General features: G+C 48.3%; 1 protein-coding gene across 1 annotated transcript in view; it reads right to left on the reverse strand.

The window, feature by feature from the left end:
• The window catches only part of Pnt (ETS transcription factor pointed), a 333,486-nt gene extending 328,294 nt beyond the window's left edge, over positions 1-5,192 (reverse strand). The window contains exon 1 of the mRNA XM_077707310.1: positions 5,030-5,192. The gene's annotated coding sequence lies outside the window, so the exon portion shown is untranslated. The remainder of the gene's footprint in view (positions 1-5,029) is intronic.
• Between the last annotated feature and the right edge of the window lie 2,250 nt (positions 5,193-7,442).

Genomic DNA, 7,442 nt, shown 5'->3' on the forward strand with positions numbered 1-7,442 from the left:
GGTGTAGGCCCGAGAAACTCCGTCGGCTCTGCCGTCTGAGCCAGCTCTGCCGTCTGAGCCACCACCCGGGCTGTCAACGAGACGACCGCCATCTGTCGAGGTGTACGCACGACGAATGTCTCCGACGCTACCGCAAGAAGCTGGTGCGTCCGGCGAGTGAGCGCTGTTCCGGTGGCGTGGAGCGCAGGCAGCCAGGCCTCGTTGCGGATGATAAGCTATTCCCTCCCGCTGCTAGTCATCGGCCACCATCACGTTCGTGGCCAGTGGGGCAACCCTTCTTCAAAAAACTACGGTAACCTGCTCCGTTGGCCCGTCAATACTCATCGCCGAAAACAGAGAAGTGTCTCTCCGATTTATCACTTCAAGACGGTCTCGCCTCTACGATCGTCGCTCTACTCGTGCTTTTTAACTTTGTCCACTATCATACGCCCTTGAGTGTGTTTCCGCATTTAGTCCGTCTGTGTGCTTATTTGCAAGACAAAATACAAGTTGGCTTTATTAGAAAGACTGCTTAGTCCCGATAACAATGATACCAATACCATCGCAATCTTGAACAAATAACGGAGATATTAAAGAAAACGTGTGAAGCAGTCGCGACCCCCTAGCCAATTTCCCGCAACTTTTCTATGACGTCACGGAACCTTGTTTGTGCGATTGGCGGCCGCCTAACTGACCTGTCGCGAGGACACATGACTGGGCATCTGTAATGAGGCCTCTGGTTCGATTTTCCCGCATTACTTGAATGCTAACGTGCATTTGACGCAGTTAAAGTTATGTTTTATTGTTGGCTCGTATGACGTCGTTCTTGCTCATAACACGTCACTGTGGCGCAAAAGTTGAAAGTTTTTAAATACTTCTTGTTTTTTTTTTCGTTAAAAAATATTTTGGGGCTGTAATGGAGCTGAGTGATATACTCAATTCTAGTTCTTTCCAATTACACGAAGTTGTATTTTCTCTTCATGGCTCCTGTAAGTGCCCATTCCCGCTTTGCGTATTATCAAGTTAAAAAAGTTGTGTGTGCGTTTTCAAGAACTTAGTCCGTGTTCGTGACTTTCTACGCGGTCCAGCCCAACATTCATTACACTCCACTCGAGATCAACTTCCGCAACTTCTTCCCCAAAAATGCCAAACTATGGCCTTATCGTCTACTCAATAGGCTTCTCGAAGGTCATTTGGCCTCCATTCAGCTGAATTCTATTATTGCCACAGTGCGAAGAAAAATCAGAAATAGGTGTATATTCTCCTTCCTTTAACTGTTCCTTTCATCCCCGTATTTTATGCTGAATTTTTGGCGATCGTATTGGCACAACAGCAGTTAGGTGCATCGATTGTTTCTCCGCTTGTAATCACAGATTCCCTTCCAGACTGCTCTGCCCTAACTGCACCTAAAGATTCCCAACTTTAACGGGCATTTAAATCTCTTGTGCCACCTTATCTGACGTAGGTTAATTTTTTCTTCGAGTTCCTGTGCATGCAGGGATTTCTTTAAACGAAGCTGCTTACTCGCTGGCACGGATAACGCTCTCTGGGCCAGCAGCAGAGGTCATGCAGCCGACCTCGGTAATAACGGCGGCAAGGTATCGTAGAATGCTAAAACGTCGAGGGCAGCAGGAATTCGTGTTGTTGTCATTGGCAGACTTACACCACCTTAAATTCCCCTGAAAACCAAATTGATGCCCTTCACGTAACCTTCAGGTTATAACCGCTATCCGTTGTCGTGTACCACAATTAAATGGGTACCTTTACAGGTCGCGTATGACGCAATCTCGTATGTGTAGCTACTGTAATGAAGATTAGTCCGTCGACCATTACCTGATGACCTGTAGAGGTTTTTCTATAGAATCAGAAGCCAGTTTCTTGAGGTGCCCTTGGCAGCCTGGGGATTGCATTATCTGTGCCGAGTCTCCTTTCACTTGAGGGGCGTCCGAAACGGGGTTCTGCCGCCGGGATGTGTACTCTGCCCACGGAGAAAGAAGTTTCTCTGCCCTTCTAGTTCCATAGAAAACTCTAATCGATTTCCGCTCTGATTGCTTTCCTTTACGCTGGCAACTTATTACATTAAGTGGCTTTAGGCCTTCCCAATTCTCTCTTGTTTTGTCTTGGATTTTACTTTCAAAGATATTTTCAACCACTCTAAATTTCCCATATACAGGAGCCTGTAAACAAGTAAGATCTTTTTTCATAACCATGATGTTTGGCCGATGCCATGTTTGGGTATGTGCTATTCACCAAGGATCATCACCATCACCATCGTAATCAGCGGCAAAAAGCAGAACGCCGTGCTACTTGTCGTTAAACTCGTTTTGAATATTTCGTATTTAACTACACGTGGCAGGAGACGGCAGCTGCTGAAGCCATTTTTAGAAACGCCTTACGCCATTTCTTAGAAAACACTGTTTCTCATAATGTTTTCTTTAAAAACATTTTATACCCTTGTAAGACGTTCTTCTTCACGTTAAAAACTTTAAAATATGAGTGCATTTCTTTTTTTGGTCGTCATCCCCATCATGCCTAACAGCTTTAATACCTTACCGTTCTGGCGTGTAGCACGGCCATCCCAAATAATGCCATTCGGTTTCTTAAGGCCTTAAGGCCTTAAGCACTTAATCTCCTTTTTCGTGCACGTATGGCACGGGTATTACACAGGTATCTAAACACTGTTTTGTAAGTCTTTTTCATAACATCCACCTAATTAGAAAAATCAAGATTTTGGAAAAGCACGTGTTTTAACAAATTACTCGATAACCATACAGCCCGTTCGTACGTCCAATTTATTTTTGCTTTTAACTGCTGCTTATACAATGTCCAAAAATAATTTCAGGATTTTTCCCTAAAACTCGAGTAGAGACGAGCAGGAGTTTTTGAATTACACCCCTCTGGAAGTGGAATTCAGTTCAATTTTCCCGCTTTCGCATAGCGCCCGCCTTCTGCTGAGACTTCGTGCGACCACATACCTCTTGTAGGACCCATGTTATTTATGATAAAACTGTGAGTGATTGGTATCATTCACACATACCGAAGAAATAACTCGACAAGTGCTATATCCATTAGTGCCATTACTATAGTGGCCCACCTGGCCATCGCCGAGTACTACCGCTTGTTACAGTTATGGTGGATTTGGCCCATGCAGTGCGCAGTTTCATAATCCATACCGAAATGAAAGATGCCGAAATGAAAATGATTGAAACTTGTTTTTAATCCGCCCTGGTGGGCACGATTGAACACTACAAGTGTCATGGACAAGCTTTACTCGAACCATCTTCCCCTACCCCCGTTTTCTTTTCTACAACTGGTCCTTTTGTCCTTCCACTTACGGAATAATTAGTCATCTATTTCGTTTAAATCTAATTACGGCCTTTTATTTTGTCATAGGACAGTTCTTTTTCGTTGTTTCATTTGTTTGCAGTTCGCGCTCCCTACACGACAAAATGCCTGCTATCCGGACCTATGATGATGATGATGATGATGGTGGTGGTGGTGGTGGTGGTGGTGGTGGTGGTGGTGGTGACGACGACGACGGCGGCGGCGGCGGCGGCGACGACGACGACGACGACGACGGCGACGAAGAAGAAGAAGAAGAAGAAGAAGCAGAAGAAGAAGAAGAGGAAGGAGAAGAAGACATCCTCAGTCCAGTACGCCCTGGGCACGCGCATATACGCAGCCAGCAGCCCCCGGAGATCCGCTGCAGCTGCTGATCCTCTAGGGGGGAGCTGGTCAGCTTGCGCTCCCACTGCTCTTGGGAAGGGGTTGGGAGCGGAGACAAATAAGGGGGGTAAGAACACTCCGGTTCCATATGGTGCAGGGGGACAGGCGGAATTCGCATGTTGTAGGGAACAGGGAGGGATAAATCGCACAGAGTCGAGCACGTGGGGAAAAGTATCTAGCTTAATTTTCGGAAAACTGCTTCCTGATTTTTCTGTCTGTCTGGGGATGAGGGAGGAGTTCGTCTTTGAAGCCTGTGGTGAGCCAGAATGTCGTGGTATCGAGGTGGCATAGAGAAATGACGCTGTCTATGCCGTGATGCGTATACGCTACCGGCTGCCAGCGGTCGTCATTACGCAGAAGGAGAGCCGAGCTATGGTACCTAGTTTAGGGACCATAGCCGAGCCCACGCCGCTTTTGAAGCATCTGCCACGACCTTTGTTTTCTTGGTCGGGTAAAAAAATAGCTAGCAACTGCCCACGAAACAGTACGTGTGGCACAAACGGATTTCCATTCGCGGGAGTGGTTTTCAGACCATTCAAAGACGGTGTCTTATTTTAATAAGGCTTCGCAGGAGCGCCGTTTTTTGCGGAAGATGTGTTTGTCCAAGTACTCGACCATTCCTACAGCATTCTGTGATGCCGGCGTTTCGACCGGCTGCGGCATTTTGCGTGGTTATTGCGTGGTGATTGCGGGGTTGGGTCTTATCTCGTTTTGGCTTACAATGAAGTCGATTTCGGTGACCCCGAATCAGCACTCAGCAGCATTAAGTGTTATACCGGCGTTCTTATCCGGTCTACGCTAGCGTTCTTGGCTGTACAAGGCTGTGCGGAGGCGGGCTTCGGGCTCTTCCCTCGTGCTACCCCATCTCAATATATAGTAGATTTATATTCGTACTCCCGGAACCTGCTCGGTAGTTTTATTCACGTTTTTCTTTTTGACAAACATCAGGTGCCGAAGCGATTCAAAAGGGAAACGGTAGCGCAGAAGGGCGGGCCAATCGTGCACATCTTTCCAGTAGCCTCGCCTCGTCTGGGGGAATTTGATGAAAGTCCGAGTACAAGTCGAGGTCACGCAAGCTTGGTACCGGCAAGCTTGGTACCGGCAAGCCCGGCCTCAATGCATTCTTTTTTTTTTTTTTTTGCAATTGATAGTGCGCTAGTTTTAATGCGCCTGGGGTCAATGCAGACACGCAGTTTGCCATCCTTTTTGCCCTAATTGCTCGTAAGTGTAGCGCAATCTTCCTTGCTTTCGTTCTACCAGAATCTTTCATAAAGGCATTGAAGGACTCTGGTCGTACAAAGCTTAAAGTAAAATTGTTGAATACCTTTAGGGCACCCTCTCCGGCGACGCCGAGCAGCAGTGCCGTGTTGGCTGCCTGCCTCCTCGGTTCTTCATCGATTGACTCCGTTGCGGGCCAGAATAGCTCGAACCTCTGCTTGAAAAGTCTCAAGTTTTTTGCTCTACTTCCAGAGAGCACAGTGGCTGTGGTGGCCTCAACAGTTCCGTCATGCATGTGCACGGCGATTCCCATATGCCTACCGTTACTGCATAGGCAAACGTAAGCCCACTTCTGACACCATGTTCCAGCGTCCAGAAATAACCGCGCAGCGCTGGAGCAACAACAGCGTTTATTTGCGATAGCGTGTCGATATGTAAGCCTCAGGCAGCTGCATTATCTCAGCCAGGCAGTACAGAAACCATGATGAAAAGGACCCATACCAAGTGCGCATGCGCAAGTAACAAAAAATTTAGGGAAGATCCCACTCACACGCAAGGCTTGAATGGCGTAGCTGTTGTAGGTGATCATTTACGGACACAAAGTTGAGTTTTGGTATCGTTGTGGTGTCGTGGTTGACGTCGGCGGCATGGCATTTCAATGACCTTATGTTGAGCGAGGACAGAGTGCGCTCGTAGTTTCGGTGGACGTTTTCGTACGCCACTCTACAAGCGCAACTTATCGTCTCTAGCGGATGCTTTGCACGCCGAGCTTTTCGAAGTAGAGCGGCCCCTTCCGTGCGAACTATCCGCGGCCGAGCCATGTGGATTCAATGATCACCTACAGCAGCTTCGACATTCAAGTCGCTGCTCTTTTACGCCACACAGCGCATGCGCATGACGACATGAGGGCGGACGAACGCGGGGCGTACGCTATGATTTTTCTTTCTCGTTCCGAGCAAGTGTTGTCACCATGCGGCGAACGCTGGAGTTTTTTTTTTTTTTTGTCCAATGTTGTTGACTAATCTCCCATGGGTATGCTTAGCTTGATGAAAGTGCGCTCGAGGCACGCGTGCACGAGCGCTCTTTATTTTCTCCGTATTTTTAACTGCGGACACCATACACCAACGATTTGCTCAATACAACCCTGGTCCTCGCTGGCTTCTCTGCCCCGTGCGCAGGTTGGAACTGGGTTGAGATGTCCGAGTCGGGCAGCAGTACCGCCCCCTGTTGGTCCAGATGGCCAATACGGTAGGGTGTTCAGGGTTCGGGGCAGAATCTACATGTTGGATAGGAAGTGGGGTGTACGGCGCGAAGTCTATAGAATGCCTTTGGGGTCTAGGTATTGGTCTTAGTGTCTTGGCTTGGGTCATCGCGCTGGTGTCGAGCTGCCGGCGGGTATGAACACGGACCCCGGCGTGAGCCGCTACGTTCCCCTCCCAGGATTCGTGTACTGGGCAGCTGCAGACTAGACAAATTTCCAGGATGCTTGGAAGTGCTTCTAGAATTTGTGACGTCTGGTGAGGTGCGTCCACATAAAATCTTTTTCGGAGTCGCCATGGCAGTCAATGTAATGTGGACACGTACCAGAGGTTGCCAGAGTGTCCAGTTTCTGGCAACACCCTTTCATCCACTGGAGGGTACCGGTTCCTGATCTACCACCCATTCAACCACTGTTTAAACGCGATAGCGTTATGAGGCTCATTTTTCGATTCCTTCGTGGCTCCTAGCCGTCCGCTATTAGCCGTGCTCATCAGGCGTCCACAGAAATATTTCACCGCTGTCACCTGGATGCAACGACCGAGGAAGCAAGATTCGAGAGCTCCGCCTAACCTGTAATGTGACGCTACGGCAACAGAAGTTTGGAAAGGAGGAGAGTGATACAACGTCGGATACGAAAGAACGGACGCGCGTTTTCACCAAATGCCGCGCCTGCGCGGTGAAGCTTGTTCTATGCCCAGTCGGTGGTAGCATGCTCGGCAGACATGGTCTTCAGCCGTGCCCGCAAATTACGCCATAACGCCAAAGCGGGTTTACACCAGAAGATCAAAAATAGAAATTTCCGGTAATTCATGTCCCGAGGCTACTCGTGGGTTACGAGGCATGTCGTAGTGGAAGCCTCCGGAACAATTTTGACCACTCTAGGATCTTTAACGTACGCCGAAATCCCGACACGCTGGTGTGTTTGTTTTCTGCTCCTTCAGAAAAACGACCTCGGCGGCCGGGAATTGAACCAGCGTCCGTGGGCTCAGCAGCGCAACGCCTTACCTACTGGCTGTGCTTTGTACCAGTACTTATGCCGGCACCAGCAGTTGGGGACCTAACTAAAACAGGGGACAAAGAATTAACGTCAGTCTCTCAGAAATCAAGGAAGGCATACATTATAAGCCAAAAATAGCTAAGAAATCCCACTATATAGTGTCTGATTACATAAGTTTTTATAATACTTCTATAACATTCCCACCGTTATGTCTCCACTGCAAGCTCGATTTTGTAAACAACGGATGACGCCACGCAGACAA

Source organism: Haemaphysalis longicornis, unplaced genomic scaffold, assembly GCF_048455015.1.
Source record: "Haemaphysalis longicornis isolate Haplotype H1 unplaced genomic scaffold, Haemaphysalis longicornis Haplotype H1 scaffold_4, whole genome shotgun sequence".
Taxonomy (NCBI): domain Eukaryota; kingdom Metazoa; phylum Arthropoda; class Arachnida; order Ixodida; family Ixodidae; genus Haemaphysalis; species Haemaphysalis longicornis.